The sequence below is a fragment of the Mercenaria mercenaria genome, chromosome 12, assembly GCF_021730395.1.
Source record: "Mercenaria mercenaria strain notata chromosome 12, MADL_Memer_1, whole genome shotgun sequence".
Lineage (NCBI taxonomy): Eukaryota > Metazoa > Mollusca > Bivalvia > Venerida > Veneridae > Mercenaria > Mercenaria mercenaria.
In genome coordinates, this window is record NC_069372.1 from 50,952,114 (window position 1) to 50,965,957 (window position 13,844).

At 35.8% G+C, this 13,844-nt stretch overlaps 1 protein-coding gene across 2 annotated transcripts in view; it reads left to right on the top strand.

The window, feature by feature from the left end:
- Positions 1 to 7,911: 7,911 nt before the first annotated feature.
- The window catches only part of LOC123535229 (uncharacterized), a 52,558-nt gene continuing 46,625 nt past the window's right edge, over positions 7,912 to 13,844 (top strand). For both annotated transcript variants that reach the window (XR_008366491.1, XM_053520037.1), the window contains exon 1: positions 7,912 to 8,056. The gene's annotated coding sequence lies outside the window, so the exon portion shown is untranslated. The remainder of the gene's footprint in view (positions 8,057 to 13,844) is intronic.

The following is a 13,844-nucleotide window of genomic DNA, read 5'->3' on the forward strand; positions in this document are numbered from 1 at the left end:
TGTTACTCTCAAAAAAATCTTGGACGTTTTAAATTTGGGTCATCTGGGATCAAAAAACTAGGTCACAAGGTCAATAAAAGAAAAGCCTTTTAAAACACTTAGAGGTCACAATTTTGGGCCCCAATTTTAATGAAAACTTGGTCAGAATGTTCCCCTTAATTAAATCTTAGATGAGTTTTATATTGGGTCATCTGGGGTCAAAAACTAGGTCACCAGGTCAGATCAAAGGAAAAGCTTGTTAACACTCTAGAGGTCACAATCTTGGCCCAATCTTAATGAAACTTGGTCAGAATTTACCCTTAATGAATTCTTGGACAAGATTGAGATTGGGTCCTCTAGGGTCAAAAACTAGGTCACCCGATCAAATCAAAGGAAAAGCTTGTTAACACTCTAGAGGTCACATTTATGACTATATCTTTATGAAACTTGGTCAGAATGTTGATCTTGATGATCTCAAGGTCCAATTTGATTTTGGGTCATGTAGGGTCAGAAACTAGGTCCCCAGGCAAATCAAAAGAAAAGCTTTTTAAACCCACTTTAGAGGTACATTTATAACTATATCTTCATGAAACTTGGTCAGAATTTTAATCTTGATGATCTCAAGTCCAATTTGATTCTGGGTCATGTAGGGTCAAAAAATAGGTCACCAGGTCAAATCAAAGGAAAAGTAGTAAACACTTTTGAGGCCCACATTTATGGCCATATCTTAATAAAACTTGGTCATAATGTAATCTTGATGATCCATAGGTCAAGTTCAAAAACTAGGTCACCAGGTGGTGTCAAAAACTAGGTCACCAGGTCAAATCAAAGGAAAAGCTTGTTAACACTTTAGAGGTCACAATTTTGGCCCAATCTTAATGAAACTTGGTCAAAATGTTACCCTCAATAAAATCTTTGACGAGTTCTATATTGGGTCATCTGGGGTAAAAAAACTAGGTCCCCAGGTCTAATCAAAGGAAAAGCTTGTTAACACTGTAGTGGCCACATTATGACCATATCGTAATGAAACTTGGTCAGAATGTTAATCTTATTTATCTATAGGTCAAGTTTAAATCTGGGTCAGGTGGGGTCAAAAATTAGGTCACTAGGTCAAATCAAAGGAAAAGCTTGTTAACACTAGAGATCTTCATGAAACTTAATCAGGATGTTAATCTTGATGATCTTTAGGTCAAGTTTGAATCTGGGTGATGTGGGGTCAAAAACTAGGTCACCAGGTCAAATCAAAGGAAAAGCTAGTTAACACTTTAGAGGCTACATTTATGACCATATCTTAATGAAACTTGGTCAGAATGTTGATCTTGATGATTTTTAGGTCAGTAGGTCAGGTGAGCGATACAGGGCCTTCATGGCTTTCTTGTTTTACAGCCATTACTGTTTATGACCAGACTCTGTAACTGTTTTGCTTGGTTGCATTCTATGCTTCCGCACGATTTTGTAGATTTTATTAAATGGGTATTTAGTAGTCGTAGCTTCTACTCCGTCCAAACAGCTGACCACATGCATTGGCATGTTGCCGTTCAACTGAGGCCGAATAGGGGTAGCCTAATTCGAAGCTCTATGTACAGATCTACATATTTAGCTACTGTTTGTTGAATGATCATTTGCAGAAAATGCAGGTGCTTACTTAGATATTAGTAATAGTTGGATAAAACACAGGGACCAGTATCACTCTTTTTAGCTCACCTGGCACATAGTGACAAGGTGAACTTTTGTGATCACCCTGGCGTCTGTCCACAATTTCTTGTGAACATGATAGAGACCACATTTTCCTAGTGATTTTAATCAAACTTGCAAGCAACTTGTATTGGCATAATATCTCGGTTCCTTTTGAAATCTGGCCAGATCCCATCATGGGTTCCAGAGTTATGGTCCAAAATTTGCTGTTTTGGCTTTTGCAGCCATATAGAGACTTCATTTATTGTTTGATTTGATACAAACCTTGCTAAATATCTTAAACAACAATAGATCTTGTATTCCATGATGAATCTGCCAGTTCCAATCATAGGTTCCAGAGTTTTGACCCCAAATTTACCCCTGAAAAGCCCAAAATGTTAATTTTGACCTTGTGAACACGATAGAAGTGACTTTTTACATTTGATTTTAACCACGCTTACACACAAAAGTCACAATAAGAACTCAGATCCTTTCGAAAACTGGCTAGATTCCATCATGGCTTCTAGAGTTATTGCCCTGAAAGGGGCGAAATTTTCTATTTTGGCTCTTTCAGCCATATAGAAGTTTCATTTATGCTTTGATTTGCTACAAACTTGCACATAATGTTTATCTTAGTGATCTTTAGGTCAAGTTCAAATCTGGGTTATGTGGAGTCAAAAACTAGGTCACCAGGTCAAATGGAAGATAAAGCTTGTTGACACTCTTGAGGCCACATGTATGACCCTATCTTCATGAAACTTGGTAAGAATGTGTATCTTGATGATTCCTAGGCCAAGTTCGAAACTGGGTCATGTGGGGTCAAAAACTAGGTCTCCACAAATCAAAAGGAAAAGCTTGTTGACACACTTGAGGCCTCATTTATGATCCTATATTCAGGAAACTTGGTCAGAATGTTTATCTTGATGATTCCTATGCCTAGTTCAAAACTGGGTCATATAGGGTCAAAAACTAGGTCACCTGGTCAAATCAAAGCACTCCTGAGGCCACATTTATGACCCTATCTTCATGAAACTTGGTCAGAATTTTTATCTTGATGATTCCTAGGTCAAATTTGAAACTGGCCCCTGTGTGATTAGTAGCTGAATGTCACTGTGATATAGAGTATTTAAAAAAAAATAAAAAAAAGATAAGCGTTTTTGACTTAAAGACATTTCATTAGATTCTATACATTTTTGGGTCAGTATGTCAAATGTCATGTATTAAAAATAGCCTTCCAAACTTAGTGACAATTGGAGGTGAAAATTGAACAAAATGCTCAGACAAGAATATGGTCTTCAGATTTCACAGTACTTGCTTGTTTTGAAAATCTGTGTCAATATATGGTCTACAGCATAGCTCCTTAATGGTTAAAAGGTTAAAGGTGGAGATCGAATTGACTGTGTTATCCATATATAGCTGTCAAAACTGGTCATGGTTGGGTTGGCAGGTGAAAGGTCAGATACAGTTGGTTTAAGTAGCCATACAGTTAGCTTCCAATATAGGATGTGTCTTTACACATATCTCTTGTTTTCTTTAAATTTAACTTAATAAATTACAATGCTTGACTATCGTCCCTGACTGGCTAAGGTTTCTCGGTCTCGATGTTTTCAAATAGGGATCCTCTTAGCCGTTGCTAAGGGGTGTGAGGAATGTTGCACACTTCATTACATGGCGTGATCATTTCAGTCATACTGAGTATGCTACTGTTTTACTCGGTTGCATGGAATTTCTTCTCAAATCTGTTATATAAACATTTACGCACACTATCCAATTTACAAAATAACCTTTGGACCAACGCAGTAGATATGGTCGAAGACATTCTCTAAATATTTTTTTCACCAGATATACTGTAGGAGGCTGAGATTTATACTGCATGTGATAATGATGTTTACTATTTCCCTGTGTGCTATAGGTGCTATTTTTGTGCACAATTTTACGCGATGTTGAATGACATTGCGCAATTTTGAGAAAATTTCATCGTTAATATTTCACAATTCAGTGCGTAAGAATTCGATCATTTCATGTTGCTGCAACATATCTATTACTCAGTTCTGCAAGTTTGAAATAATTGATTTGACTTTAATAACGTTAAAAATTTGATCTTTTTAAATTATAATATGGCGAATAAATGAGAACATGGGGACGATTCATTGCTACATTTGCTCTTCTCGTTTGATCGAAAATGTTTTGCAGGTGCATTAAATTAGTGCTTGTAAACATCTTCGGGTGAATGTGTAGATGTTAGAAAGACGCACAAGGCAGTTATATAAAGTTAACAGATATCAGTTAGTCCCGAAAATATAAATGAATATACAGGGTGACGTTAAAACACAGCTTAAATTGCAGTCTTGAAATTTCCTTACAAAGTTAAACGGACTTATCAGGTGTCCGCCAACTTGTCTGTTTGAAGATACCACATGATAACATGAGGAGAAAAAGTTGTGTCACTGGCATACGGTGACTCCTCACGCTGTACACAAGAAACAACAACAACAGAAGTCGTTTGCGCCAAAGATCTTGCATGCAAATAAATTTATTTTTAACATAACTATTCAGGAGCAACGCAAAATGAAGACTGCCGTTTTTTGTAGAGGAAAAACACTATGGGGCGCCATTTTACTATTTTACAGTCATTTTATGATATCAAAAATCATTTCTTGTTATCAAAACTTCGATTTCTTGATATCAAGAATTCCATTTCTTGATATCAGAAAATCTTTTCTTGATATCAAAAAAAAATCAGTCACATTTTTGAAATCAGAAAATCGATTTCTTGATATCAGTAAATGAATTTTTGATATAAAAATAGAATTCTTGATATCAAAAGCCGTGTTATTTTTTGATATCAAGAAATCAACTTCTTGATATCGATAAACTATGTTCTCATACCAAAAAATCGACTTCTTGATATCAAGAAATCAATTTTTTGATATAAAAAATCAAGCCTATTTTTTTTTTATAAAAAATTTGGCACTTCCCGATCTAAATACATTGTATAGATGGATTGAACAGGATCATGTTCATTATCCCTAATTGCATGTCTATTTTTAGAAAGGCAGGAATTTTTGATATCAAGAAATTCTGGCAATTTTTTTTATATCAAGAATTCAACTTATTGATTTCAAAAAATCGAATCCTTGATACCAAAAAATGATTTCTTGATATCCAGAAATCGAATTCTTGATATATCAATAATAGTCCGTATTTCTAGATATCAAGAAATGATATCAAGAAACGATTTCTTGATATCAGGAAATCGAATTCTTGAGATCAAGAATTCGATTTCCTGATATAAAAATTTAACTATTGTTGATATCAAGAAATGATTTTCTGATGTCAAGAATCGAATTCCTGATGGACAGTATTTCTTGCATGATATCAAAACTTGAATTTCCATATATCAAAAAGAAATGATTTCTTGATATCAGAAATTCGATTTCCTTATACCAAGAATCATTCTTGATATAAAAAATAATTGTTGATATCAAGAAATCGAATTTTTGATATCAAGAAATGATTTTTTTTATATATAAAATGCCTAAAAATAGTAAAACATACAATAAAGTATAATGATCATGTTATAATTTCTCTATACTTTCAGTGACTTCAAGTAACAGTTGACAAATTACATTTGTATTACAGGATACAGCAAACTATGCTACTCCTTAATAGGATCGTTTTTTTCACCTTGTGTAGTGGTAGAGAGATTGGGCAATAATACGATGTGAGGACGCGAAGCCAGAGTAGCAAGAGTTCAGCCAGAGTTCAACCAGAGTTTAGCCAGAGTAGCCAGAGAAGTCAGAACTCTGGTAACTCTGGCTAGCCAGAGTTCAGCCAGAGTAGCCAGAGTTCAGCCAGAGAAATCATAACTCTGGTTACTCTGGCTGGCCAGAGTAGCCAGAGTTCAGCCAGAGTAGCCAGAGTTCAGCAAGAGTAGCCAGAGTTCAGCAAGTATCCCGAACTCTGATTATCTGGCTGGCCAGAGTAGCCAGAATTCAACCAGAACAGGCAGAGTTTCTAGATTTTTAAAATGTTCTGGCTACTCTGGTCAGCCAAAGTAGCCACAGTAGCCCGAGTCACCAGGATATCATTTGCTCTGGTTACTCTGGCTGTTTCTAACAGAATAACCAGAGTTCAGCCAGAGTAACCAGAGTTTCTAGGATTTTAACATGGCTGACCAGAGTAGCCAGAGTAGCCAGAGCTACCAGGTCCCGTGTTCTCAAAATATTTTCAGTTTTAGCCGAGTTTGATTATGAAACTTAATATGTCATTTCTATTAAAACTGAATTTCAAGTTAATAACTATTTTCAAGTGGTTAATTAAAGTAGGTCTGGTTACTCTGGCTAGCCAGAGTAGCCAGAGTAACCAGGTCCCGTGTTCGCAAAATATTTTCAGTCTTAGCTGAATTCGATCTTGAAACTTAATATGTTATTTCTTTCTAAATAGCATGTTTAAACTGAATTTCAAGTTAATAACTATTTTCAACTGGCTATTTATAGTAGCCATAGTAGCCAGAACTCTGGTTACTCTGGCTGGTCAAGGAGCCTGACTCAATCTGATAGACAAGACAAAAGTTGATCACAAAACCTCACCTTGTCACACAGTGACACGAGCTAAAAAATTCAAGTATAGTGTATGAGGGTCATTCATTATATAATGGTAACTATTAAATATCATTGAATCTGACTTAGTCTTACCTATCAATTTTGTTCAGTAATGTAAATTGACTTTGGACAAACGACTTTTTATTTAATACTAAACCGCGATGCACGATGGTACGATGATACACATGATACATATAAAACACTAAAAAATCAAACTTGAGAGTACCAAAAGGGTCATTTCGCAATAGGTATTACAGTATTTTCTCTGGCTATTCTGGCTAGTCAGGGTAGTTAGAACCAATGGACATCTCGGAAATTCTGGCTGTTCTGGCTAGCCAAAGTAATTGACATCCTGGTTACTCTGGCCAGCCAGAGTGACCAGATTTCTGGCTACTCTGGCTGAACTCTGGCTATTCTGGCCAGCCAGAGTAACCAGAATTCTGGCTACTCTTGCTGAACTCTGGCTACACTGGCTGAACTCTGGCCAGCCATAGTGACAAGAGTAGCTACTCTGGCTACTTTAAATAGCCACTTAAAAATAGTTATTAACTTGAAATTCAGTTTTAAACATGCTATTTAGATAGAAATGACATATGAGTCGCGCCATGAGAAAACCAACATAATGGGTTTGAGACCAGAATGGATCGCTAACAGTTTCTCCAAGTTCAATACGCTTTAAAAGCGAACAGCATATATCCTGACCAGACTGCGCGGATGCGCAGGCTGGTCTGGATCCATGCTGGTCGCAAAGCTACTATGTTTGTTTTCTCTTGGCACGGCTCAATTATTAGATTTCATAATCAAATTCAGCTAAGACTGAAAAACTTTTGTTAACATGGGACCTGGTTACACTGGCTGCCCAGAGTAGCAAAAACATGTTAATCCTAAAAACTCTGGCTACTCTGGCCAGCCAAAGTAACCAGAGCAAATGAAATCCTGGTGACTCGGGCTACTCCGGATACTCTGGCTGACTAGAGTAGCCAGAGTAGTCAGAACATGTTAAAATCTTAGAAACTCTTGCTACACTTGCTGAACTCTGGCTGCACTCTGGCTATTCTGGCCAGCCAGAGTAACAAGAGTTCTGGCTACTCCAGAGTAACCAGAGTTCTGGCTAATCTGACTACTCTAAATAGCAACTTGAAAATAGAAATTAATTTGAAATTCAGTTTAAACATGCTATTTAGATAGAAATGACATATTAAGTTTCATAATCAAAGTTCTGGCTACTCTGGCAGAACTCTGGCTACTCTGACCAGCCAGAGTAACCAGAGTTATGACTTCTCTGGCTGAACTCTGGCTACTCTGGCCAGCCAGAGTAAACAGAGTTCTGACTTCTCTGGCTGAACTCTGGCTACTCTAGCTAGCCAGAGTAACCAGAGTTATGACTTCTCTGGCTACTCTGGCTGAATTCTGGCTACTCTGGCTGAACTCTGGCTGAACTCTGGCTACTCTAGCTAAACTCTGGCTAAACTCTGGCTACTCTGGCTAATTTCACGCAACACTATCATACTGAATAACACTACCTTTATAACGGGCTGTTCCATTATTAAAAGTACAAAAACATCGCTGACCTTGAAGCCGAACTTTTTTCCCCATCAATAATACAATAATAGTACTATTTATAATTCACCCGAAACGTATTGAATGACACCGAAGAAGCATATCTTGTTTCAAAAATTCTTTTGTTCGATTTTTTGAAACGTTCTGTCATAGAAATAATCATGTTTTGTAAACAGCTTACTTATTTAAATATACTGAATTCGTGAAAGGACTTTGCTGGCTTTAAAATGAACTGAAAGGTATGTTTCATGTTTAAAATCTCTATTTTGTTATGTATCTACATTTTTGTATGTATATACATGGTGTATACATTATACAGACACTGGTTTAAACATATTCTATTAGCGAAATACATAGTTTACAATTTGTATACAATGTAACAAATTCAGACATGCGCTTAGGATAGGATCGAAAGCCGATGGTTTATATAGATATTGGGTTTCACATCTTGTGGATGGATTCTGATTTTTTTTTGTTTCTTAAGATGTCTTTCAAAGAATTGGGACATTGCATAGCATACACATGAATGCGAAAATCAAGTCACTGAGAAACTGGCTTTACCGCCTCTGTAGCCTTTCGGGTTCGCTCTCCATATTACTAATAGCTTCCCCGCTTGGCGCTCGGCATTAAGAGAATAGTTCTGGGACTAGTCAGCCCGGGGTCAGTATAATCTGACTGGGCTGAATATATCATGTCGTATGTTTACTGCGTGATATTCCAGTGAAGCAGCACTTTTATAGTCCGTATGGTATGGCCATTGCGCTTACTGCTAAAGGTTTATATGACTGTAAAATTGTTGAAACTGGCGCTAATCCCGAGCACACGGACGCACGCACACACACGCATGCGCGCACACACGCTCGCAATTTATATTTATAGTTTACCAATAATTTTCATATATGTGGCTAGAAAACACCTACGTAGGCATTTTGTGAAGATGAAAGTTTTATGTGTTATATGTGAAGTATATGATATAAGTAGTTCATTGATGCCGGTAGTCGCAATTCTAAGGTCAAGAAATTAGGTCAAAGGTCATTAAGTGCAGTTTTTACTAATTTCACTTATATGGCATTATATCTTCGCCATTTTGATGAAATAAGCGAGCGAAAATGGTATTTAATTGAAGCCAATGTTTTTAACTATGAAAATAAATCACTATATGCAAATTAGCTCATTTGCATATTAACTAATTTTAATGAAAATGACAAAATCGCACACAGTTACGATAAATATTGGCATGTATGTACAGCTGTACAATATTTATTGTTTTATATATAATTTTCATTATTTAAAAAACAGAAAGGTAGCAAATGATATGCGGTATACTAATTTCTTGATAAACGCAACTGTTTATATAGAAGTGGGTGGGTTGAGTTGACTTCTGACCAACAGTTATCTTTAGCATAATTGTGTAGTTGTTTTCACAAAAGCAATGCAATTATTGTATATTACGTACATATCTGCCGGCTATTTCAAAGTGTAAACCTATGTCACACAGCCAATATGGCTGCCATTTTTTTTTCAAAATGGCGACCTAAACAACCACCAAAGGTAAGTATGTTTAAAAGTGTGCATATATATGAGCGTTTACATAAGTTTTAATGTAATTTATTGCAATATTAAGATTGATAAATACAACTGATAATAAGACCATAAGCCATGTAGGCAACCTCAGATAACCAAAATGGCGCTCATTTTTTCAAAATGGCTGCCAAATGTCAATATGTTAAGGTTTCTTTGCATACATTATAGAGTTTACATATTTGTTTTATGTAGTTTAGCACAGTATTGTGATTGAAAAACATTACTATTTTAAATCAAGTTGACACCATCTCAGACAACCAATAAGACAACCACTTTTCACAGTGACCGTCAAGAAGTCAGTATGTTCAGTTTTTTGAGTCGGCTAAAGGCTGAAAGCCTTTTGACGAGTCCTTGTTATCCAACGATTCTCTAAATGGACCAAATAACACAGTGAAGGGATGTAGTTCCGTTAGATTTCTCAAACTTCAAACAGTTCACTGCATGAATGAAGTTAAGTTGTGTCAATTCCCTTTGCTATGACCAATATACGATGTAATCTGTCATATTTATGACTTGTAATTGTGCAATTCTCGAATGTAACTCATTAAGCATAAATGTGCATTTTAAGAATTGCGCAGGCTTACAAAGCTTGGGTAACATCCAGCGAAAGACAAAAAATAGTTCCACAGGGCTCCAGATAAGATGCGTATTAGCGTAAATAACGTATAGAAATAATGCAAATACGCATGTCTAATAATTTCTAAACGTATAAAAACGTATATAAAATTACAGAAACGCACACAATGCTTTTTTAAAATCAAAATCAGAATCGTCTGGATGCGTTAGGTAACATAGCCGATCAGCCTTAATTATCCCACATTGAACGTAAACACGCATCGTATGATTTCTATAAACTTTGCGTGGGTTGAATTTTGCAGTCAGTAAACGGATAAATTATCGGAAGAAGAAGCTCTTACTGGTTTGTTTAGTTACTACTGATATTAAAATGATTTTAATTCTTATTTTTCGAGAAATAAACAAATCGGCGAAACATTAAATTGTATTTTCTTGTAGTTTTTGAAATCGAAAGTAGATCGTCTATGTTTGCTGCTTTCACGAAACGAAATAACTTTTTTATGAAAAGATTTAAAAAAAAGGTAATTTAACCGTAAACTTCAATGTCAGATACTGCCAATTGCTGCTAAATGTCTTCGTATCATCACAATTTGTAAAATATATTGTTCAAACTGGAGAAAAGTGTAATCGTATCCGGATATAATATTTTGGGTAAATATCGAGCTGTTATGAAATTTTAAGAAAAAAACTAAAAACAAACTGAAACTGGTAGACTATACTGTCAGAGTACATCAATCATTAGCCGACTCAGGCCATTCAGGCCTTTGATCTAATATTTACTGGAGAATGTATAAAAGGTTTTATGTAAGGTTTTGAAGCATTTTGACGGATAATTAAACGATATACTATTTAAAACATGTATTAGGTTTACAGACAGGATAGCCTAAATTGGTATCAATAGTATACTTGGTATAACGACTGGGCATTAAACGTATCTAGTGGTATAGAGAAGGCAAGTATGTATCTTTGGCATATCGGCAGGCAAACTTGGCTTTTCATACATGCCACTATGGATATTCTTAGGATACAGACATGCAAACTGTGTAGAAGTGATATATAGTCAGGCCATTTTTGGTATCATTTGTTTACAGACACGCCATCCGAGCTAAATATTGATGCCACTATCGGTATCGAGGATATACAGACATGCCCCTCTTGGTATCCTGTGTATGTAGACTGGCCCTACTTGCTAAACATACAGTCATCTAGGGAAAACCCTGGCTATACATATAGACATTAATAGGTAGCCTTGATACAGAGACAGATAAAATGGGTATACTAGTTATACAGGAAAATACATGCATGTACATTCCACTATAGGTATCTTAGTTATACAATCATTCACTCTGTGTGTTTTGTGCATACATGTATAGCCACCCTGGCCATACATACAGTCCACTTTGGGTACCTTGGCAATGAATACAGGTCATGGGTATACAGAAAGGCCTATCTGGGTATCCTGTGCATACAGACAGGTCATATTGGCTACACATATATACATACTGACAAATACTGGTTTACTGAATAAACAAACAGGCAATTCTGGGTATTCTAGACATACAGAATGGCAAACCGAGTTTCCTCGCAACTCTGGATATTCTGGGTATACAGACATGTCATCCTGGCTTTACAGTTGTATATAAAGGCTACTGAGGGTATCTTCGATTTACATACACACCATTCTGGGTATCTTGGGTATATAGACACGCCATCACGGCTATACTTTCAGGTCATCTTGGATGGCATTGATATACAGACAGGTTACCTATGTATCCATGGTATAAAGCCATGCCACTATGTGTAGCCTGGATATACAAACATGTCATCGTGGCCATATATACTGGCCATTATGGATATCCTGGTTTTACATAATAAGCCTTTCTGGGTAAAAAACTGGGTATACAGACAGACCATCGTTGCTATACACTAGGTCAGTATATGCGTTGAGTATGCCTGGTATATAGACAGGTCATCTGCGTGCATCCTAGGTAGGCCACTTTAAGTATCCTGACCGTTTACTTAATGTCACCACTATGAATATCCTGGGTATAAATACATGCCACCGGTGTACCCTAGGTATAAAGGCAGGTCTATCTGGGTATCCTTGGTATACTGTCAGGCCTTCTTGGCTATAAATACAGACCACTATTGGATCCTGGGTACTGCTATTTGTAAACTTGCTATACATAAAGATCACTCTGGGTATACTGGGTATATAGGTCTTCCTGGTTATATTTACAGAAAACTACGGGCATCCTAGGTGTACAAACAGGCCTCTCATTGTATCCTTTGTATACATACAGGCTAACTGGACTATATATGTATGCCAATACGGATATCCTTGATATACATAAAGACCGGCAATGTATCCAAGGTAGACAGGTCACTCTGGGTAAGTAATATGGATAAACATACAGGTCAGGTTAGTGATACATACAGATACACTTTGAGTGGCCGTGGCATAAAAAGAGGCCACTGTCGGTACCTTAGGTATAGATACAGGACATTTTGGGTACCTGGGTTATACAGACTGACAACATGTGTATCCTGTTTATACAGACAGACCATCATAGCTATACATATATGCCAGTTATATACATACTAATTACGCTTCACAACTTTGCATCGATGGCGTAAAATAATGGATCTAAGTTTGTATGCATACAAAAGATACCACGGGTGACATGTATGACTGTATTCCTATAATACCCAACGTAACATATCATATACTAATGTGGATTGCAAGATAAATGTGCAAATGCTACCGATCCAACCAGGTTTGCATATTTGAATGTGCATGTGAGGCTATTTATATACCAGCTTCAGAAGTGTACATGGCAACAAGGACAATAAAGTTGTGACATTTTTAAAACAAAGTCCTATGGTATTGTGTATAGAGAAAATACTATGAGCAAGATTGAACTGTGTAAACTACGTTGTGCAGTATTTGTATAAGTGTTAAATACTAATAATATACATTCTTAATGCGTGGAATATTTACAAGCTTTACTTGGACATATAAAACTAATAAAATTCTTATCAATGGCTAAGAACAGATATATGTGTACTAAATGAACGTTTTAAATGCATATTGGATACATTTCAATTAATATTCATGAGTATGCAAATGAGCTGAAAAGCTCTTAATTAATATTTATGAAGAACATTGTTCCAAAATCGAAATATCTTACTATCTCAAAATAAGGTTTATATTTGAGAAATGTAAATATTGTCAGTTTTTTAATATTTGTTTTTTCATGATTAGTATACCCCACCCATTTTTGACAGTATTTACTCTTGCAAACAATAAATATTGATACAAACAGATATATATTTATATAAAGTAATGTTTCAAATATAATATTGCTTATTTTTGTCCATTTATAAACACAAATAGTGAAGATTTTATCTTTGTATTATTTAATAATAACATTTTTAAAGAATTATGTGCCCATTATTTTAAGTTTTCATGAATATTCATAAGTATGTAAATGAGAAATTTTTTGATTAAGTGTTTGTAAATAAATGTACAAAGCCCTGGCTTCATTTTGATACCATTGTTGTTATTCTATACCAATAAATGAACAAGATACAAGGTATTTTATAAGACACACATGAAAATATGCACCGAATGACCTTTGACCTCGTTTATTTCACTATAAAGGGCATCTCAAGCGTGACTACTGGGCAAGTCTTTCTTGTGGCACCCAGTAGATAACGTTTAACATGGTAGTCGTCCATCTTCAGAGAATGCCTACGCAAGCCACAATTTTGTAAATTCTAGGTATACTATTATCACCATTTAAATCATTCACATTTCAGAAGATCATATTACTGTTTGAATCAATTATTGAATAGCATTGCCTA